General features: G+C 40.6%; 1 protein-coding gene across 6 annotated transcripts in view; it reads left to right on the top strand.

The window, feature by feature from the left end:
- ankrd11 (ankyrin repeat domain 11) overlaps nt 1-24,186 on the top strand; it is a 111,426-nt gene that overhangs the window by 14,763 nt on the left and 72,477 nt on the right. For all 6 annotated transcript variants that reach the window (XM_042420030.1, XM_042420025.1, XM_042420026.1 and 3 more), the window contains exon 2: nt 14,414-14,494. The gene's annotated coding sequence lies outside the window, so the exon portion shown is untranslated. The remainder of the gene's footprint in view (nt 1-14,413; nt 14,495-24,186) is intronic.

The following is a 24,186-nucleotide window of genomic DNA, read 5'->3' as shown; positions in this document are numbered from 1 at the left end:
CAACAAATGAGACATGGTTTTGGACAAAAAATCTTTTAGTGGGTATTTGCCTTGAATGGCCCCTAGACTGGAGTCTCTGTATTGTTCTGCCCTAGAAAACTCAGTCTAATTTGTAAAATGCTGTTTTTGTGTGAAAACTATTTGCGTACACACTAGCCTTTCCACGTCATTTTTGTAGAGACCTCTGCCCACAGAGAAATACCTGAACAATAGAAAAATGGCTGAATCACTTTGTCCTCATACTCTTTTTAGTTGCCAAACAACAAAACTGCACATCACAGCCATTGTTCTCATTTACATAATTTCCTGTGTCTTTCGTCAGACAACGGAATACGTACGACATAGTGTTAGCGATATAGTCGCTGCTAATATACACTAACCATACCAGCAGTCATTCTCCAGCTGCTGTGCTACAGTGATAAAATCATTATTTTGTAATTGTGAAGTCATCTAACAAAATCAGCAGAAATACAGGTTAATGACAACAGCTGCACTGTGTGTTCGGCTGTATCAACAGTTTAAATGATCAATCACAGAGAAAGTTAGAGGCAACAGAAAGCCCCTCTTACCTTCATTACCCCCCCAGCCCCTCAATGGGCAGCTTACGTCATCGTACATACTGAAAACCCCAAAGATATATACACTCTGAAGACCATTTCTTAAGTTAAGTTGCAGTGAAGGGCTGAAACCAAGAGAAAAAAATACATTTATGAATTTAATCAGCTCATGTTGGAATAACGCTTCTATGAAGATGCACGTTAACATCTTCAAACAAACACAGAGAAAGGTGTTATGGGTAACGTCAACATATTCTACGGAACTGTGCGTCAAGTAAGTCAAGTGGTTGATTCAATTCCTGTCGAGAGGCAGATAAGAAACATAGACAAAAACATAAAAAAACTACATACAAGTATAAAAGAAACAGCCATGTAAACGTCTCAGAGCGACCCCTGTGCACATTTGTTTAGAAGCTTAATTCCAGCTTAAGTGTGCACGTACTCCTAGCGCGGACATAGCTCGACAGAGCTATGACTGGAGCTATGACTCTTTTCATCTGTGAGATCAAAGCTCTCTGCAGCAGGCCCTTGTGTGATTTGCTTTTCTCCCTCCTCGGAGTGAAAAAAACAACATACACAACACTCACACGGCGTGGGTGTATGTATGCTCATAGTATACTTAAACATACAGCCTTCAATGGCAGTCAGTGTTGATAGTAGTCTCTCAAGTATACTCCGATAGCCTTAGAAAGTGTTGTCATGAAGCATGCTCACTGTCAGTGACACCTCTTTTAGAGGATTGTATTGTCTTAACATATACTACATGCATAACCACTGACTGCTGTAGCGATTTCCCCCCTCTGTGTCCTTGGCAGTAGTTTCACACTGCTGTAATACATGCACACCCTGCTTTGGCATGCAGGCAGCTTTCCAATGAGGGCGAAATGAGAAATGTCAGAGGAACTTAGGTGCATGAGTGTGTACGTGGTTGTGTGTCATTGGCTCAGTTGTGAAAAGAGGGACACCGACAGTCAAGCCCAGCACAATACAGTGGAGGTCTGAAATGGCTCCTTGTAAAGGTGACAGTGGCATTGTGCATGATATGCATACACTCGCACATGCAATGAGCCGAATTACTTGTGCAGAGTTAACAAGATATTCTGTTAAGAAGACATTAGCCAGCCCGTGTACCTGCATGTCTCCTAAGTCTCTGTGAAGAAGCACTCTGTATTTTGAGGAACATAGAAAATGTGAATTGATAGAAATCTGTGTTTCACATCCCTACCTGGGATTAGAGAGCTGGCTTTGTAGTTGGATACATGATTTAGTATATGCGTGGAGACAATGTGTGTCAGCTGGAGAGTTTTATTAAATGCCTACTTTTTAACTGGCTGAGAATTGTGTGGGTGAACAGATAGCCGCAGGCATTCAGAATCAACACAGTCAACTTGTTCTGCGGTGTTAGAGCATGTGCGGGTGTTTATGTCGATAATGTACCATGTGCTGCGGCTCTTCCATTTCCAGTATTCATAGAGCTCTGTCTTTCACTGCAACCATGGCAACAGAAAATGACAAATGGCAGAACTGTGGAAACGCTCAGGTTATGTGTGAGGCTGAATGGCGGAGCAAGCTTCCTTGATAGAAAATCAAATTACAGTGTCTGGCCTTCACTTGTGTATAATGCCATTGTTAAAAACACTGAATATTCAAGTGCAAGGTGATTGAATGAACCTTTTCTACTCAAATATAACATACCATACAATGTATAGTTTTGGCTTTTTTGCTCACATTTGGCATTTAATCACTAGACTGAAGTGCCATATCCCATTACTTGGCTCAATATGCAGTATTGTGATTATGAATAGGAATATACAATCGACTCGTCCACCAGACACTGCTGAGCAGGTATCACTATCATGGAGAGAGTATGCTGTTTTCTTGTTTTTTATTGTATGCACAATGCACATGGTTATAAAGGAGCAAACAAGCAAAGTGTGGAAATACTATGAACAATTAAATAAGGTTAACATGTGTGAGAAACTACTAATGAGACACCATTATGTAATCAAGAAACAAGTACATTTCAGATTAACAGTAAACAAATTGTATTATTCTAATTTTCATAGTACAGGACCTTATTTTCCTGGCTGTGTTCCTTCAATAGAGCAGGACTGAATGATGTGATTGGGATCTGTCTAATACATGGCTCACCTGTAGCCAGATGTAACCTGTGCCCCAAAACACAAAGGCACAAAGAGTCCAGTTATGAATTGAGACTGCTTTCACCATGTTTTATCCATTGTTGGCAAATTATTTTTTTGCTCTTCAAACTCAAGCAGTTATTAAGAGCTTGCTGCAGTCTTGTGTGATTCTCAAGGATCCTTAAGCTCACACTGTAAGCTCACACTGTTCATGATAAAGTCTTTAGTAATAGAAACAAACTATCAGCGACTACGATCAAACTAACTATTCAGCTTGATCGTAAATCTACTGTGGCCTTAAAATTATGCATTTTTCTTATTTCTGTCTCAACTGCTGCTGGACACTAAACATTAACATTAGAGCAGGTAGGACAACATGTATAACAGTGTGGTAAAGCTTTGAGTAGCATTGGTCTAGCAAAGCATTAATCCTTTGTTTTCCAGTGGTGACTGGAGTCATGATCTTTGGCTAACTAATAAGTGTGAGCCTCCGTAGCCTTTTAGCTGTGGATGTTTGAGTGCTTGCACAAGTAATGCAGCTGTTTTTGACTGTCATTGTCTTTGAACCCAGTTTCACACTGCATACTGCACAACTTTTGTACAGTACAAGCACAGCGTTGCTTTCAGAACCGTTGGTGGATACACCATCGTTGGGATTCCCCAACTCCAACACATATTTGTTCCTAAAAAGCTTTTTCTTTCATTTTCACATTTTACTGCACTGTCTCTTACACACTTTATTTTTATTTAAATTGATGTCCTGACCCATCTTCCAGCACACAGTGTTTCACATGCAGTAACACATGTCATTTGTTGATGCAGCTAAAGGAGAAATTAGGTGTTAGTTTTGATGCAACAGATCTCCCCGGCTTATACAAAGACTGCATAATCGTGATCATATTGCAATTAATTGTGCAGCCCAAATGTGTGTGGATGTGTGTGCTTAAGGGAAAGAGGTGCAGAGAAACCAAAAGCCAAAATGTGTGTGTGCTGAACATATTTAATAGTCATGTACTAAAGCAATGGAAAAGGGTGCTTTGACAACTCACGGGTATTAAGGTCCATCATTTCAGCTGCGAGTGTGAGAATTAAGAAGGCTCTTCTTCCTTGGTATGTTATTTTCCTTATTACCTGACGAGAGAGATCGGTGTAGAATAGTTGGGATGTGCCGTGTGAGAGAGCAGATCTGAAAAGAAATGCTACTTTTTCTGGAGCATCATTGGTGTCTGCTCTGTAAAATAGGACAGTGGCATATTCTGTTGCAGGGCAGCATGTCCACCCACACCAAACCAAGCTTTGTTGACACTAGTGTGTAGGTTTACATAGAAAATGATAGAGACTGTGTTGACCTACATCTAAGTGGTGAGTGTGTTTTTTGACTTTACACACATATTTAAAGCTAGCATTGTTGAAGGTTCATTGAGTGAAGTGGGTTTATGTGACATTGTCAGCTCAGAATTAACTGTTGGTAGCATTATTTTTCAGTAGGTAGAAAAGTGATTGGTGCGTTGTTTGAGTAGTCAGTTGACAGAAAATGTACAAATGATAATTTTGAAAGTAAATTCTTAAATCCACTTGTTAACTTGGAAATAAAAATAAATTTACAGCTTCTAAACTATGAGGCTTTGCTTGCTACTCGTTTTCATATTATTGTAAGTTGAGTTTGGGTTTTTATAAAATGAAGGATATATTGACTGATTTAAGTATTGAAAAAAAAATACAAATAATTGGTGGAACTGACAGCTAATCGTTTGGCTGCTGATGTGACTTGGCAAGTTCAGACCTGATGTGTCATAACATCAAAATTTGTTCCTTCCTCGACATTAATTAGATAATACATTCAATGGCCAAGTCCATACTTGGTCCCTTCTGCATTCTCAGGTTTTGTCTATGCAGCTGCTCTGGACCTCACTACTATGATAGCACTGCTGCAAGTGCTACATGTTTGTAGAAAATGTAGATAATCATATATAATAAGATTCCAAAGAGCAGAAAAGAGGATGTAAAGCCATACATTCAAATAAACAGTGATTTAAACTTATAATAGGAATTGACATAATCAGAGGTCCTTAAAGGAGAAGTCTGCAAGAAGACTGTAGTTTACAGTGGTTCCAAATAAGCTACAATTCTGGAAAAACAAAACAAGATGGTGGACTAGTTGGTCACTGTGGTGATGTAGGTACTTTTTCTCCTGATAAGATACCATTTTGTGTAATTTCAGTTGTGAAGAACTGCTGCAGCTAGAGGAAAAACCCATTGTGGTATATATGTGGTATACAGAAACACATTATGTGGTAAACTGTTCGCTATAAACATTAAAACAGTAATGATTATACCATCCCTTTCAGTTAAAATATGGGCCGCTTTGCTTGTTCAGTTGCTTGTGCATGTATATTCAGAATAATCATATTTTACAGGTAGTTTGATACAGTTAGGCTTTCCACCAATTTTCTGTGTACAATGGTGCTATCAAATAAAACTAAATTACACTATTTTCACTTAGACCAACGTGTAATTGGTGGTAATAAATGAGCATGACTTGCATGGTTGTCAGTCAATCCCTGTGAACAATAACGAGGTGCAATCCCATAGATGTTTCACCCAGTTACCCAGTTAGATAAGATGTACTTGGTGGACAAGAGGCTTTTTGGTTGAGCTGTTGTCTTGTTGATGAGGCCTGGGCTTAATAACCGATTTTTATTATATAAAAGGTGTTGTTGGCTTATTCTTTGCTGCTGTAGCAGTGGTAATGAATAATGAGTAATAAATGGATAGGGGGGGTGTTTCTGTATGTATCATGTGTTTCACTTCAGCTGTGCTCCTATGAATGATAAGCAGGCATGCAGGAGGACCGGTGACCTCATATGTGTTGCCATCATAAAGAAGCCCACATCCTCTTTCTTAAAGAGTTGTGTATCATTATAGTATGCTATAACATTTAACACATCTTTTAGCTTTGGGGCTGTTGATAATAATAAAAAATATTGTCATATTATTTCAAAGAAGCACATCTGAATAGCATCACTATAAATATTCCAGCTACTATGTTGTCATTGATGTCATTCGTTTTCAGTCCAGCTACATCAGAGAAAACACTCATGGTGTTTTATGGTGGAAATGTTTAAAATCCATGGAAAAACATTCTTTGTTGTACAGCCAAGCTGAAGATACCTTCCACTGCACAGGCTGTTTATTAAGAACACATGCAAGTTTCAGGTTGAGGCCATCATTTGAAAAGACATATCTTTTGAATGCTTTTTTTTTTTCCCCCAGTCCAGAGAGCTTGTTACCTTGACAACAGCAGAAGATTCTTAGTAATGGGGGCTGAGCGAGTGAGAATGTGAGCTGAGCTTGCCGCGGCATGGCTGTGCTGAACAAAAAAACGCTGTCGCTAACTGTGTCACGAGGAGTGCTGCTGCTGCCTTCTCATTGAAGCCCTTATCCCCTGCCTTCTCCTCCTCCTCCTCCTCGCCTCTCTTCTCTGCCTTCATTTAGTATCAGACTTTTATTTAGCTGTTTCGTTGTTCAACTGATATTCACCAATTCCGGCCATCTGACAGACTCACCTTGTCATCGTTATTTAAACAGGTTTTTCCCTAACCCCTTGCTCCTACCTTCACTGTTTCTCATCCTCTCCCCTGCATTTGCTTTTATTGCCTCTCATTGTCATCTTCTATGCTGGTGCTTCATCCTGCTCTAGAGTGTTTGGTCTTAAGATAAACTGATTCTGATGAAGTTGCCAACGTGCTGTCTGTGTTGGTTGCTCATGCCGGAGATGTGGAGGATCAGTGTGCTGTGGTCCCTCCCTGCAGAAGCCAGGCCTTATCAATAATGTAGATGTTTTTGAAGAGGAGAGGTGTGGTGTGCATCTCTTTTTCTCTTATGTCTCTCTCCTCCCCCCTGGCCCATCTCCACCCTCCCCCCAGCTGTCTCCCCACACCCTCCAGTGTCAGGTTTCCCCTCCAGTGTTTGCACATAGGAGAGCAGATGACTAAATCTAATTAGTGAAGATATTACAATAAGCTCTGATACCTGATGCTTTGACATACTGCAGGCCGAACCCAGGCTGTTATATTGAGCTGCTGTTGCTTCCTATTGTTTATTTGGTTTAGTGCTCAGACTTAATATAGGGGTGGGTTCATCATCAACATCACTGCAATAACCGTTACTGAGCTCTGTGGTTAAAGCCTGCCTCACAAATACTGTAGCCACCGCACCCTCTATCAGTCCGATAGGTCATTTTTAACACATGGTTTTGCACTCTTACAGTAAGAGGGTTGTCACAATGAAAGAGAAACCGTTTTAACTTTAAAATGCTCATTATATGTATCATGTCATTTGCTCTTTTTCTTTTTCCACTTTTAGACTTTTTAGACTGATCACCATTCTAGCCATATTTTGATGAAGCAAAACAAAATGGCTGTGATGGAAATCCTACATTAATGCAGCTAATTGTATTGTCTTTTGCAGTCCAGTTTTAAGCTGTTAGATCAACAATATGGATAATAAAGGTTTGTGATTCCTTTGATCATTGGCCTCTGTAAGGGCTTAGACTAATTTTGATTGGTGTTATCGTATTTGTCTTAACCACATTGCCACTGGTTGGACAGCAGGCTAATGTAAATGTAATATTACCACAGTCTTTTTTTTGTGTGCCAACATTTACAATCCGGTGTTTAATGTGTGCTGCATATGAACTCCACAGAATTCTGCCAGCCTGTGTATTTTGTTAGAGATGATCTACTGTGCTACAAAGACTGCAGTGTGAGCGTGAATGAGTGTCCCTGCATGATATGTACGAGCCCTGTGACACACTTTATGAAATCAGACAGAGGTCAGTGCTGTTGTTCCAGGTGGCCTTTCTGCTGGCTCTGATCTGTTCTCTGATAGGGTAGCCAGACACAGGAGTGACTAGAGAGGTGCTCTGTAGCCCTAGGGGCCACACTTGTGTATTTGTGTTATAAGGGGGTCTGTCTCTCGGTCCAGATTTCCCATATAGAGTGAGCAATGATATACGTTTGTGGAAATGGAAGCTCTCCCTGTAATCAGATGCCAAATGACAGAGAAATAGGACAAAGGATGCCTGTGTCCTGAAGCCAGCATTAGAGCTCCTGTCTCTTCCTTAATCCCATCGTACCCAGGGGTATTCTCCTGCACTTGCTCATGCACACAAACATCTTGTGTCATCACTGATCATCCTCACAGAACCAACTAAGGGTGGGAATCTTTCAAAAACCAGGTCTTGATTCAATAAATAGAAATATTTTTAAAATATTTTTAGGCTCTTACTCCAGTGTCCTTTTTCCACTGAACTGCAATATTAAATGAAACTGTTAAGCTAACTGGTCTTGATATCTGACAAACAGACAGTGACATGGAGTTCGGTGCTCTGCTCTGCTATCATTAGAGTTACGAAGTATTCATTAAATACTTCACCTTTGTATGCAAATCTAATTGTTGAGTTATTATATCCAAAATGTGTCCAAACACTTGCCTTTTTTGCGCACTGTACACTGTCCAGATGCTCCACTTACTGTTGAGGTCCGCCTTTTTTGTTCCATTAATATGACATTATTAACTAATGTTATTACACAGAATTGACTTTTGGGCATAGGGATGTCAACAGTTAACCATTAATCTGTTAACCACCACATAGACTGTATAAAAATAAGGTGTAGCTGCAGTGTCTCCGGTTTAACAGCACCATGCTGGGCAGGTGACAGGTGTGTTTATAGTGTTTGTGTGCTCTGAAAGACTTCACGGCTTGGATATAAAGTCACAAGGCTGACGGACTGTTAGCCTAGCATGCTAATCCTTCAGTTTATCTGCAATAACAATGTAGGTGTTACTTTGTTATTAGGCCATCACCCAGTTGGTATGCGGAATGATTGAGACCGATATGCTGGCAATCAGTGTGGGTGGAGCGCGAGAGATTGAAAGAGCTAGTTTGCTACCTCAAGCCCAAGTACATTATGCCATCAAGAGCTACTGTGACTAAATGCATTGAAAACACTTTGAGGTGTAGAAGGATGAGCTAAAAGTCAAACTAACCAAGGCAGACAAGCTAGGTCTGACCACCGACTGCTGCACAGCTCTCACAAACGAAAGCTACATCAACTTTTCTTAAAAATTAACCAGTTAGTTAATGATTAGTGGGTGTCAGTCTATCGAAAGCAAAATTAACCAAAACTAACATCCGTGTTTTGGCATTAGCGAATTTAGTCTGAATTGAGGAAAATAATCATCATCCTTATTTGAATTTATTTTCCCCACACATTCCCTATAACCAACACTCTCCCTGTTCTATTGTTTTTGTCCACCAGAATGTTTTGTTATCTGTCTGCTGTCTTGTTGTGGTTTGTCTTTTACACCTCAACTGCAAAGATACCTTTCCTTTTAATTAATATCCAACTTCTACCTTACCAAATCAACTCAGTTTATAAGCCAGGTGCCGTCATTATAACACATATGGGGCTCTAGTTATGGTAGATTATAATTATTAGACATGTGCAGTGTTGATGCGGCTATTGTAGTATGTTGTAGGTTAGGCGAGTACACTCAACTAGCAATAGGTCCTGCTCTGCTGCAACCAAGTGTTTCAGTCGCTCTAGTACAGTGCCATTCTCAGAGCTCCAGTGAAGAGATTTATCCTTATCTGCAGTCATAGTCCGTCAGCATCAAAGGCAGCCTCTGATTCTTGTTGAAGGTCACTGTTAAACCCAGGGTGGGTCTCACTTACAGCAGTGTTTTGAAGAGCTTGTAGGGCAGCTGCTTTGACAACACACGTGCCGGCTCACTGCCCTGTGACTCACAAATTGTTCTGTTCCTCACCAATATATTGCAACATCTCCTATGATGTGATGGGGGTATTTAAGCACTCTCAAACACACTGCTGATATTTCGGCTGATAGCAAACATGCAGATAAAGAATTAAATATGCAGACACGTTGTCATGGTGATGCAGAACTAGGCGTTTGCCATGATTTAGCATGGTAATGCTGTATGTTTGGCCTCAGTTCCGTATTTAGGCATTTTGACATGAGGCTTTTTTTTTTTGGAGCTTAACTTAAGGAAGTTGTTTGACCTTTTAAACTTTTCATCAGCGCCACTGCATTGACCTTGTACAAAAATATTACATATATTATATTGAAAATATATGTGCCAGTGGACACATATGTGTCACCCTCTCTCCTGGTGTAGCTTAGTCAAAGCTAATTAGCTAGGAAGCAACCGTAACTAAGGAGGCTGTCAATGCCACCCAGTGCGCTACTACTCCAGCCCTGTAAACATAGTCAGTTAGTTGGAAATTACTTCCTAAACATTGTTCTGACACGTCCTACCATTTGCAGCTGAAATATGTATGTCCAGAGGCATACAATGGCATATACATTTCTCAATTAATGGTTATGCATGTAAAAGCATTTTGTAGACATGCGGTTTAGTAACTGGCTTTGGCAACTGTGAAAAGAATATGCCAGCACTTTAGTGCTTTATAAAGTCTGGATACTAAGTAGAGTCAGATTTTGAAAAAGAGTGGTCAAAATCAAAGCAGCAGAAACAGACTTTTAGACCCTGGAATGGACCAATCTCAAGAGAGATTAGACCTCCCCTGTCTGTTAAATGCCCACATTTTTGATACCCCATGTACCCCAGTTTGTAATGCAGGCTTTGTATTAAAAAAATGATAGTCTTCAGGTCCAAGACCAGTTAACCCTGGTGCAATCACAAGGTCTAGGCAAAGCCCCCTTTAATGGTACAATTATTTTCACAGACTGAGTAGTAATCTCCATGGTTAGTAAAAATATCTTGATGTGTAAATTGCTTACATCATGGCAACTATTTCTGCTCAAATATTGAAATTTATCAAAAATAACCGAAAGACCCTCAATGTGTTCATCTCAAACTCTTTTATACTTAAAAGTTTCACGTATTGAATAATGTTCTTTCAACTGTACAGCTGGTATCTACACATTTGCAATTGTTATGGGTCACTAAGGTAACTTGCTTTTGCCATTTGTTTTGATTTTGCAAATTATTTATATCTGATTCCAGATTAACAGTGGATTAATGCTTTGTTCGACAAATGCTGCTCAGTGCCCTTCCACAACTTTTATGTTGCGCCACTAACATTAAGTGTCAAGCAGAAGCCAAGACAGAAATGTGAAAACCACAGCAGATTTATGGTCATGCTGAACTTTGGAATCAAACACGAGCCAGACAGTTCATTATTATAAATTATTTAATCATGAACAGTCAGGACTACTGATTTTCCTTGAGGATCACACAGGACTGAAGCAAGCTCTTAGTGGCTAGAGATTGAAGGTGGAAAAATAGTTTGCATAACAATGGAACAGACTTTGTGGAAGCAGGCTCCCTTTATAACTGGACTAGGCCTCAGTGTTTTAGTTGTTGTTTCAGTGTGTTAGTTGTTCTAAAGAGCAGACAAGAGACTTAGTTGATTATTCTTAAATTTTAGTAGGATCTTTGGGAATCTCACAGTTCAATTTGATTCTGATTCTTTGGTGTTCGATTCAGAATCGAGTCTTGATTCAGAATTGATTCTCAATTGAATGAATAGAAAAGGGGGCACAATTGTCAGTCTCTTGCTCCAGTATTCTGTGTACCAAACCATTCACTGGTGTCCTTATTCCACTGAAATACAATATGAAACTGGCAATTAAGATAAATGGTCCGCAGCCTTTTTATTTTTAAAAATTAACTGCGTTAAATAGTGAATTAATTAATTTGAAAGCATTTTACAGTCTCCTGCCTGTATGAGAATAACAAAATGAGGGGGAGGCGGAGTGCTCCTCTGTGTTGTTATTAACGTCATGTCTCCAGCAGTGGAGAGCAGCCTCTCTGCTGCACCCTTAGCTCCGGGGAAAGCCATCGTTGTACAACACGCTGAGCGGGCGCATGGTTTTTGAGGTGAAACAGACTGAGCACAGAGTTATTTTCTTCACCTCAGAGTTGGTGTATTTTCTTCACCTCAGAGTTGGTATAATGCTGCATTGTGTGTTGTTCAGCCTGTCTTGTTTGTTACTACTGAAGTTTGTTGCACCATTGTACTAATATTACTAGTCTCTGAGTGACGGCATAGAAAGTTCACAATATACTTCACATTCGCCTTGCAAAGGTAATTTATTTAGACATTAAATCAGAACTTGTCTGCAACCGCTGCCTTTTGTGAAGATGAATTACAAGATAACTCTAGCTTATGCGTACTATGGACTGTCCGGGTGCTGCACTGCACTTGCAGTTGAGTTCTGCCGTTTTCTTTCTGTCAACCTCACGTCATTAACTAACATCGCATCTGCATCACGATGCATCTAAGAATAATCCCCCCCCACCCCCACTTCTGACAGTTGTCCTCAGTGTGAAATTTTCCACTGTACTGTAGTACCAGGTTTCTATTCTTTCAGCTCAGCTCAACGGTTTGCTTGCTAGCGTCTCTTTATGTTATGTAACAAACATTTCTGTATTTGCTCTCAGTGCAAATACACAAACACAATTCACATTTCTTGGTTAAAACTGCGCCACTTGTCAGTTTTTGTAGGTGATCATCAAGGAGGATTGTCTTGTATTGCTCTATCCAAAACTCTGTTGGGAGGGTAGTGTTCTGCTTCCTGGGTGGATTATTACAATCCCTCAATCCTGTGCTTCCCGCTGGGAAAGCCCCACAGGTTCCACTACAGTACAAACACAAATACGCATCTAACCATCATCCTCCTTACCACTTAGGCCATCCCAGTGAGGTCTGGCCTTAATCCTGTCCCACGCACCCACCTGCCACTCTGCCTGTACTAGCCTTTGTTTTCTATCCTGTAAAGCCTTCAACACAGGTCCTATTTTATGTTATCCTGTAGTGGAGCACTAAAATGAATACTAAATAACCACTTACACATTTATGTATATATAGATTGTGTGGTAAAATGCAGTTCCCAAGCACTTTAAGATACTGTCTTTTCAAATGGTGTTAAACCTGACAGCTAGTTACCACTGACTGCTGGTCTTCAATCCTCTTGTGATGCCTTAAAACCAGATTGATGGAACAAATGTGGGTTCAAATGGATAGGGAGTCCCACAATCACTGGAATGTTACCAGTTTAGCCCAACACTGGGCCTCTGTTAAATATCCTCCCATGTCCCGCCTCCTAAATCCTGATAAACCCTTGTCCTCATAGTTGGGAGGGGACAGGGGCGACCAGCCAGGAAGGTCTGGAACATGAGCAGAGCTGGAGTGCTGGGCTAGAGCTAGTTGGGCTCGGTTGTCTTATGCTCCTTTTGGCTACTTCTGGTGGGCCAGATATGGAAACTAAGCTCAATACACTCAGCGGTTTTTCCGCTGCAGTCTTACTTATTTGGGTGCGACTGGTGGCAAATGTTACATAATGCCATCTAACTTAGTTAGACACTGTTGCGTAACCGACATTACTGAGTCACTGACTTCAGGAGTCCTCTCTCTCATGTCATAGATCAATATTTCAATGGTTTTATGAGTGATGTGAAGTGATGTGAGTGAGGTAGATGCATTTTGATGATATTTTTATAAATCTTCTAGACAATATAATTATAAACCGGATGTTGATGTGTGAATTTCTCCACCTATGGTTAAGAAGTTTAAGACTTGTGTTACCACCTTACATATGGAAGAATGAAGAATCAGTTCCACACAGTGAGGTTCACAGATTGTAAATTTGGGCATAAAAGGAAGACCGGTATCAAATTGGTGCTTTGTATTTTGTGGTTCCCTATGTTTGGGTGTCAAAATTGGTGCTGGTTGAGAAAATGTTGGTGCATACCTAGATTTGAACTCTAGAGCAGGAACTCTTGTGTTAAAGCTCAAAACTCTGGAATCTGTTAGTAAATATCTTATTTGTGTTGTGAAAATGTGTTAATTGTTGCTTTATAAACGGCAAACGTTTCCAAGGATGGGTTGATGCTCCCCCTTTTACCTTAATTTAATAGACTTTGGGTGACTTACTGGCTAATGTGTTGAGTGATCAATTGAACACATTAAGAGAAGCATGATGATTTAGCTCTACTTTTTACGATAAAAGTCTAAGCCACTTGTTCCAAGTGACAGTGAAATCAGATATGTGTGTGCAAGAATCAATACAAAACCAATTGAATAAGCATCTAGTTGTCCAAAGTGTCCATTGTTGACATTTTATGGAAGTTATGGAAGCTTTCCGAATGGTGTGAAGCATACTTTTTTAAGTTAAATTACCCACACAAATAGATCATAGATCAATGCATATTGGGGGGCTATCAGCAGGTAAATCGATAGGTAAATAACAAAAGATTTAATATCAGTTAATCTAGATGCATAATCCCGTTTGGTTGGGGTGGTATGGGTTTGGGACATAAGCGGCAGGACAAAGCAAAGTACAGGTTTGTGGTATATGGCCACATTCGAGCCCAGGGACTGGGTGCAGAGTTGGGTTGTTTTGGATAAAGGCAAGGTCTGGAGTGCCAAATGTTGGGTCAAGGCAACAAAAGGAGGACAAAATACCTTAGTGAATGCCAATTGCCTCTGTATCCTGACCCTTCACAGGCCTCTCAGCTCGCTAGCAAACTGTGGTAGAAGTGATCCTGGGAGGAGAAACACAACCCTCTGCATCCACTCCAATACCTATATGTCATAAGGAATGTGAAACTGCTTGTGCTGTCTTGGTAATTAATACTTGTTTTTGTTTTCATCTTGTTTTTCAGGATTCTGTGGACTCCAGAGCAGCAGGTTGTTTTTCTAGTTGGATTTTAGCCCACTGACATTCTCCCACAGCCATGGAATCGGTATGTTGACAAATAACATCTTGAACATATAACTATCAAGCTGGTACTTGGTCGGTTTGAAGGCCACTTACACTGAGACACTCTTAAAAAGTCTTTTTTTTTTTTTTTTTGCTAGCTTTTCATTTTCCTTTTGTGCTGGCGTCATAACATATGGTATGTGATACATTATGGTGTGTGTGTATATGTTTGGGCAGTCTTGTGAACATGACAACTTGAGAACAAGGATAGTCACATTTGCACCTTCGTTCCCTCTCAAGCATCTTGTTACATAATTTCATCATATTAATGAGGAGTATTGACAGTATTAATTTTTGTAATTTCTTGGGCTTAGTAAATTCAGGCATCATCAGGCATCTTATGTACCTTTTGTTAAACGTAACCACCAGTGAGTGTACTGTTTTTTCCCTTCTTTAAAAAAAAAAAAAAAAATGTAGAGAAAGACTGTTCGTGAGTGTTGTTGTATATATATTTGTGTACTTACTACAAGCATCAGGCACTTAGTCATGCAGTATGTAGTACTGTCAGTCATGCAGGAGACTGTGTGCAGGAGTTGCTTGTACCAACAGGCAGGCTGAAAGCACATCAGCATTGAGCTCTATCCACTGGAATGCATGTATTAAGAACGGAGCTTAGTACATGCCTAACCTCTGCCTTCCTGTCCCATTGTCAGAGGCTGTGTGTGTGTGTGTATGTGTGGTAGAGACCGAAAAGTAGGTCACAGCTTCTGTAGTGCAGAACGAGCATGTGTCCAACAAAAGCCCTCCGTTACCTCTATCTGTCTATGCCCTGCACACACACAAATACACCTTCCTGTCGGTTAACGTGACTGAAGTTGAAAGTCCTGATCATGTGAAATTTTAGATTATGAGCACAAGGCTACTTTTATAGCACATCTTAATGTCACAAAATCAGTGTTTACCTACCATACAAGCAGAGTTCCACACCGATCAAACTATTGGCATTGTATATAAGCCGCAGTTTATGAAGGACATAACTGTTCAAATTTCTGTCAGCAGACGTGCTGCCTTTATAGCAGGGAAAAAAACGGCCTTGCCAATGTTGAAACATGATTTATAGATAAGATAGAAATGAAGCTTCAAGGTTGCAATCATGGATTTCATTCACTGCAGAGAGATTTCAATCCTAGTTGGGTATATAAAAAAAAAAAAAAAAAAGCATACACTTGAAATTTAGGGAAGGACTTTGCAAAATTACAACCACTTCACTGAGAGAATAGGTGGTTGTGTAGGGGTGTGTCTCTTGATTGTGTCATTTAAAAACAAAGGCAAAATAACCTTGATGCTTCTGTAGCATATTATTAAAAATATGTCAAGAGACAAATTTTCATAGGAGAGATGTACTGTATTACATTTGGGAACCACAAAACCACAGAATATGTTAATAATAGAAAAATCTGCAGCCTAGTGATCAGTGGCTGGACTGCCTATGCCCCTGACACCAACAGCTGCATCACTGGCTCATCCCCCTCTTCCTCTGCACAAATTCATCTGTCTCTGACTCTCTTACACTCCTCCCACCAGCCTCTCTTGTGTCTCTGTGCCTGTGGCAGTGCACCAGCAAGAGCTGCTACTGTTTACCTCCCCGAGCTGCCTATATCTGCTTACTGTCAGTGGAAACCAAGGAAACTGATCACAAAGCTTATTATGGTGCCAGGAGTGTAATACACGCTGTGCCTATGGGCGCCGGGAGCTGGACACACACACACACACACACACACACACACACACACACACACACACACACACACACACACACACACACACACACACACACGGACATACTCTCTACCACTCTCCTCCTCCCTCCCCTCATGTGATGCCAGTCACATGGTTTCCAGGCAAGCAGCTCAGTAAATCAGAATCAGACTTTTATTTTTAACTGCTTTAAATCCTCCACCTGGCCTTCCTGGTTAGCAGAACTGACTGAGGTGCCTGGTGATCACTGTCCTTTTCTTCTCTCTCTGTGTTTCTCTTTCACTCTTAGACTGTCTTGTTGCCACTTCCTCTCAGCTGCATGAAGCTCATGCCATATCTATGTTTGTATCTGCTCCCTCCGTGAGTTTTATGTGGGTTAGACAATGCTCTGCTTTGGTATGACAGGGTGAATTCCACTGACTATAATGTACTACTGTAGCAGACATTAGTGGTGACTAGTAGCCTTCTCACTGATATTTTCCTCTATGCTCTATTGCAGAGAGGCTTGAAAAAGATTTGTAGAAAAAGCTGTTGCATAATAAGCATTAAGTTTTCATAACATGACTGAAGAAAGAGGCCCAGCACTAGACCAGAGCGTCTGCAGCAGCTGCTTTAAATATATATAAATACCTGGTATAAATTTATAGTTTAGCAGTGGTGTGTGTGAAACTACAGTTATGGATCTATGGGTTGTGTGAATTATAACTACGTTTTATTTACCATAAAAGGTAGACACGTAAATGGTCTTGTATGAGTAGCCAAATAGTGTTGAATGTTTCATTATCGCATGTCATACACAACTTTTTGTGTGAAAGTGGTGTCTCCTCTATGCTGTAGCCATCCATCAGCGATGCCGATATAATTCTGACTGTTATCTTTCAGCGGAGGAGCTCAGAGGGGAGGTGTCTATGTGTTTGATCTGGTGCAGATGAAAGGCTAAAATTCTTGTAATCACACCTTCTCCACTGGTTTCCTCTCTCTGCTCCCCCTCTATCTCCTCCTCTTCCTCCAAAGCAAGGCTTGTTCCTTAGTGTGGATTAGTGTGCGCGGTAGCTATGAACAGGGAAGTGGGCCCTGCCAGTCACATTACATAACTCGCCCCCACTAGTGCGGCTCGGCCTGGCCCGGCTGGAGAGACGACTATAGAGGCTTTGTTTTCCCAACCTTCCCTTCTTCCTCCCCTCTGCTGCTTCTCCTCCTCCCCCTCAGGCAGGCTGCATACTGATGCCGTATAGAAGGAGTCTGTTTGCAGGGAACAGGCGAGGCACTGTGGCATGGAGTGCAGAGAAATACGCTAATAGCAAGCTGAATGGCAGGGAGCTTACATCTTAGGCAGAGGAATTCAAGGTCTGCCATAGGTCGTACATTTTCAGGGAGATGGGAAGTGAGGGAATGCAGCACTATGCTTTTCTGCCCGCCCAGGGGTTCCACATCAGCATGCACAGCGGTGACACAGAAGGGTAGAGTTCATTTGAAGAGTGATAGAACTGTTGAATTTCTCAGGTCCGTTAGGTTGTGTAATGGTTTGTAAGTATTCCCTAATTCTGTGTTTTTGTGCCACTGTTCTGTGCAGCTCGACCACACACACACACACATACACACTCTTCCCCACCTGGCAGTCTGCCACTGTTAGTAGGGTGGGAGTGGGAGGCCAGTGTGCTCTGTGTAATGGAGGTTCAGACCAGTTAGCACTCTGAGCGAGCAGAGGTAACTCGTAGGCGTGAGTGAAAAGGATAAATAGCAGTGCATGGCGGCTGTTCTGTATACATCATCTTGCAACATAGGTTTGCTCTCTTTTTGGATTTTTTCCCCCAGTTGGAAATTCACTCGTTAGGGACGGTGAAGGACTCAACACCAGTAGACGCATGCATGTTATTAGGAGTATTAGCAGTTGTAATGTTCCCAAGTTCTATATCAAAGTTCAAATAATGTGTGTAATAGAAGTGTTTATTTCTTCTGATTTTAATTTAGTTTGTAAGATATTTTATTTTAATAGTACGCCTGTAATCATAGTGGAATCATGCAACAAGTTAGCTAAAGGCTGATTGCATGTCACATACACAGACGCAGTACTGCAATAGTACAAAAGTTTAGGTTGGACATCTTGTATTGCTTATAAATTCTCATGCCTTCGGTTATTTATATCTTTGTTGATGAAAGCGGATATGTATGATTTTCTAATATTTATCATGCAGTTAACTATTTCATACCAAATAGTTTTAGATCCCAAAAACCATTTGCCATCGCAAAACTTATTGGCAATGATTTTAAAAAAGAAAAAAAAAAGATTTTTTTATACAGTAAATAACATTTTCAGATTCCTCCTGTTGTCTACATCTAAATACAAATAATGTGGTTAAACAAATATAGATAAAAATATTATCTCTGCACAGCCACGAGCACAGGATGTTGGTTTCCTTTCATCAAGATATATTTTTTTTCTGCTCTCACTGGGAGGTCATAGTTGCTTCCCAGGCACTGTTTTCCACAAGCTTAAGTACATGTTAATACACGCACACACAAACAGGATCTGTACCTGGTGGTTAGACTTATTTAGACTCACCGCTGCTTTATGATGTTGGTGGTCTATGAGTCGCCATGTATTCTACTATCTACTTATTCCATCATCGCCTGAAACCCTGTATTTTAAAAAAAAAAAAAAAAAAAAAAAAAAAAAAAAAGTAGCCGGTTTCAAATCACAGTCTCCTTGTTGAATTATACCGGCTTCCTTCTCTTCCTGGATTTCTAATTCATCTTAAACTTTGAATCTATATATGTACAGTGGCTCTTTTTTACTTGCTTTATTTCTTGTTGTGGCTTGTCACACGTGTATAATTTATCCACATAAGAATCTTATTAGAGCACTCAGTTTGTTTGTTTTTAAACAGATTAAAATACAGATTCAGTTGAATATTTTTCCATATTCAATCAATTTACAGTACATTAGACTATGGAATAAGTAGAATGGATAATAAGACTTTAACAACTAACCAATTGATCAGCTAAACATTTAATGTCTAGATAGTTTGCAGTAGACATGCAGACAGGAAACATGGGAAGAGAGAGAGGGGTGTGACATGCAACAAAGGTACTGTGGTGGACCACCAGTACGTCCCATATTGTAAATTTTTAAGTACAGTTTTCTTGAATCACTCATTTCATAATGATAAACAAGAACACAATACAATAATATTGTTATGACACCATCACAGTGAAATGAAAAAATGTAATTCCACACCCTACTCATAATATCGATGATCTGTAATTTAAAATGTATTATACTGTTGTTTTGGGCTTCATCAAGGTCTTTTTGGATAAGAGCTGCATCCAAAAGCTTCCAGTGTAAATGTAAAAGTGGGGACAGTCAAGGACTAACTCTCTACTTTGCATTTGTATACTATCCTGGCTTCATCTCTGCATTTGGAGAGGGGCTAAAGTGTGCTTTCAGTGCGTCAGCCAGGAGCCAAGTTCCCATCAAAGAGTAGCTTCTACACCAAAGACTGTGTTTAGATGTGACGGCTAATTTTAGAGCTGCTAGGCCCTTGTCCAAGGTGGGGGAGGATAAGATAACATTGAAGTAGCCCTCCCTCCTTACACAGTTTGGTTTTGTTTGTCCATCCAATAACACTCATCCAACCGCATCCAACAGCCGTCATTCAGCCACTGTGGATGATGTGTACAAATAAAAATGTTGGACGTTGTCGATGGTGTGTACAGATATAAATCTTATATATGTTTTCCAGGCTTCAGTGGGTCACTGGGAATCAAACCAGCAAGGACTCATTCTTTCCTAGATTTGTCAACATAGTTTACTTGAATTTTTTGGTATTTGTACCAATGGTATTCGTAATATCATAAGTATATAACTAAAAAAAAGTGACTGTGCAGAAGTATGTCGCAATGTTTAGTTGAGGTTATATGGATTTAACAACTAAGCGTCTCATTATTCTTTCTTTGCCTTGCTAATGCCCCCATCAACCCGTGACTGAAACTCTAGACAGTTGACAGATATAAAAAAAGGGATTCACATTGTCGTATATAGTTTTATGTCACCACATCAATAAGAGTAAGTGCTCAATCTGGATTAGCAGCTAGTTTGAACTGCTATACTTAACCGTACGTTTGACAGTGTCAGGTTTCTACGGGAAACTTTGCTCTAATCTTTTGCTCAGTAGGCTTGTTTTCTAGAAAGGCAAGTCAAAACCATGCAAAGGGCTATTAATGGTTGAATGAGTGCAGAGAGCAGTTACCATCCATGTTCTACAGTTTCTAGCCATAATGGCAGCGATAATGGACTCTGTTCTGATTTGTTTATGTCAGAAAGGCATCTGGTTTCAGGAAATTCTGCCTTGAATGGGTGTGGATATGTTATTCGGTCATTTATTTATTTATTTTCTGACAGTAATCTGAATTCCATCAATTTAAAGGCACGCGCACACACACAAACGCACCTACGAAACACAGGGTTACACACTCATTCGGCCCGCACGACACATCAAACCTTTACACGGAGCCATGTGGCAAACCTGTCCCTGTCTGGCCCCACTCTCCTGTCCCTCTCACAGCCACAGAGCAGTGACCTTGGTTTCAAGTAGCTGTACTCTGTTAGAAAGCCAACACCTCTCCCGGGATGGGCTGACCTTGTTGTCTGACACACTGTAAGTCTGCACACCCGTCTGTCTCTCTCTCTCTCTGTCTCTCTCTCTGTCTCTATCTTCTCTCACACACACCTAAACATCAGCAGCCTTAACAAGTCTTTCTATGTTTACTTTGCCATCCCAAATCCTGCGCAGTATAGTGTATAAGAGTAGGTCTCTTTGTTAGGCCGTGTTGTTTCAATACAAAGGCGAAATAACTTTTGAGGGTTGTGCAGGTTTGGGCCTCTCCCTAACCAGGTGTTCCTTCATCAGACAACCTCTCCTCTCAGTGACAACATTCTCTTTTATGGGGGTGTGTGCTACGCTGCAAACTGTTGTCCCCTCCCTTTATGCTCTAGCCTTTGATTCCTTGCAGCTGTCTGGCTGTGTACGGTTGGATCCGCAATTCCATTTAAGGCTCAGAACTAGTTTTCATATGCATTTTGCACTTACTTTTTTGAATGCTTTAGTGTCACAGGTATATGCCAAATATACAACAGTATTGACACAGCATTACAGAAGATGCTTCTGGGCCATTTTTGCTTTCACTACAGTTGAGTGTCAAGAAGGTAGTTGGGAAGGCGCATTAGAAGTGAATGACGTTATGTTCTTACATGCATTTTCACTGTGTTTGTAATCAGAGAAACCAGAGAATCCTATATACCAAAATTCACATCAGAAGTGACATGTCTGTGGCACAAATATAGTTGGAAATCATCCATATCAACCTCCATATAAGCCTTTATTGAACTCTCGAATCCAAAAGAAAGGAGGAAGATGTCTTTGGAGATATATCAGAAATGCTCCTTGTATCCTGGCTTCTGAGTGGGCAGGCCAATGTACATGTTTGACTGACAGCTGAGCTGGCAGGCACACAGACACAATGTAAACAAACTGGCCCTGGTAAATGTAGCTTACCAGCAAAGGACAGACATTGAAAAATGACCCACACAATTTCACATCTTAGATGAACATTTGAGCTTTGTAGGTAAGTTTTTTAAGCTGTTCAAAATACTACAGCTGACTAGTCAACTAACTCTGATAACGGATGTCATTTCCCTGGAGGATGTTTGTTTGCTAGCTCGTTCAGTGAGCCAAGAGGAAGCACAAGATGTGCGTCCATGCTTGTAGATAAGGAGATATTAGCTAGAAAGAAAATGTGTGCTGCAGTTTGTGGTCTGTGGCTGTTTTTTCTTTTTTTTTTTTTGGTCTGATTTTGTCTGGCTGTCAGTCAGTGTCACCCTCTGGTTAATATTCAATTCTAATGTTGTTTAAATTTTTATGTTTTGATTTGCTTTTTGCACATATACATGCACAGAATTATTGCAGTAGATCATATTGCGATTTTGATAAAATTTCAACTCATTGCTCAGCTCTAGTTCTTATGTTAAAATAGTCTAAGAAGGGAAATAGATGCTAGTGCTAATGCTGTCTTCAGTATGAATGTAATGAAATGCTGAAGACATTCTCAGATGTTTATTTTAATTTATAGCCCAGGTCTGTAGCTCAGGGCACGAGTATCTTGTTGAAAGCCATCTGAAAAACCTTTCCCTCTTTATAGAAAACAAAAAACAAAGAAACATAGAAAACAAAAATACTCATTGTGATTTTGATGTGTACAGTGCAGTTGTTTGTATGTGTGTATGCCTTGCTGCAGCCTGTGTAAGAGCTGGGCTGGGGCCAGCAGCCAGTCAGGAGGACAGACGAGGAAGCAGATGGGTATGTTTGGACTTAACCCTTCCCACGCCACTTCATCCTACTGGCCCTCCTCCTCCAACCTGCAGGCCTCTCTTTGCGGAGTGGAAGGAAGGCAGAATGGGATTGTGTGTACGTGTGTGTGTGTGTGTGTGGGGTTTGGGGGATTGGGGTACAGTACCAAGCAGAGAAAGCAGGATTACAGACAACAGAGAGCGAGTGAACGATGTGGATCTTTGCATTCAGTCTCTCACTAAACCACAAACCTTTTGTGTGCTGAACTTACGGATACTGCGTTCATGCTAGGACTCCTGGTCTGCTTTGTTCCTCTTTGTCGTTTTCTAACTCTCCTGCCCCTTAGCAACACTCCGCTGCCCCAGCCAAACCAGCACTTTCCTTGTTTGTCCCAGTAACGTTTTGCTTCTACTGGGAGACAGAGCCACCACACCCTGTGAGATCCACTGGCTGTCTGCTGACTTTTTTAGCTACTCAACCTCCCACTTTCTTTGTTTGGCTGTCTCTCAGTTTTGGTTCACCTGCAAACATATAATTGCTTTGGTATCCATGGTAAAATCCTTGAGCCACAGACAAACTCACATCACTATGTGCCTTAAATGTTTGAACTTTAACCGTGAACTTTTTGAACATCATTGTACATGTAGTGCTCATGTGCTCAGAGGTGGTTTGTTTGTGACCATGCTGCATAGGTAATCACAGAGCCTTGCTACTGTCTTTCTATTAAACATGCTCAATAGAGGGTTTGTACCTGATGTCACCAGATGTGGACACCCCTCTGAGTGGCAAACATACAACGTGTATACACCGGCACTGCTAGAATGTTAAAAAGCTGTTGTCCATTGAACTGCGAAAATGAAGCAATATTTTCTAAGGGGCTGTGCAATCATAACCAACCAAGCACATGGTTTTCTAAAGGAAAATTACAATCAAATTAAAAGGATTTTGTATAAATATAATTTAAAGTCCTCATAATTCTGGTTAGATTAACAACCTTTCTTTAAAATAGAAGCAGCATCCATACACTCTGTAGTGGCACTTGACTTCCTGGTGTTGGGTAATGTGTCAGGAAACTCCATTTGTGGCAACATTTGGTGTCCAGACCACTGGTTGTCTAGCTAGTTATTGTCCATACTTGCTTTTTGAAGATATTTGCATGTCTTCCTTTAAGTATCGCAGCTTTCTCTAATTATAGCAGTACCCCTTTTTGTTTAGTTTGCCACTCAGTGGTGATGAGGATGGTGGGATCACGTGAAAATGTGATGCGCATGCATGCCCTCTGTTTGAGCCATTTGAGAGTCACAGATTTGGTGGAGGAAAGCAGGGTTTAATTGCAAATCGATGATTGCTGAGTAAAGTTTCTAGAAGACACCCTCCCTGCTCTCTCTGCTCTCCCTTCTAACCAGCAGATTGTAAATAGAAAACCCAGAGGGAAGATCAATACCAACTCTGCCTGTTGATGGGAAGGGAAGCTCACTATGTGAACGAGTATAGGAGATGCACAGCTTGTTTTGTTGAGTAGAAGTGCTCATGTGGTACTCAAAAACTTGCCACCATCTTTTTCTTTCATGTTAGAGTGGCTGGACAGGTTGTTGTTGTTCTTTTTGTCTACAAGGCTATGCTTCCAGCT

The sequence above is a fragment of the Thunnus maccoyii genome, chromosome 1, assembly GCF_910596095.1.
Source record: "Thunnus maccoyii chromosome 1, fThuMac1.1, whole genome shotgun sequence".
In the NCBI taxonomy this organism is placed as follows: domain Eukaryota; kingdom Metazoa; phylum Chordata; class Actinopteri; order Scombriformes; family Scombridae; genus Thunnus; species Thunnus maccoyii.
This window is presented reverse-complemented; position numbering and strand designations above follow the sequence as displayed.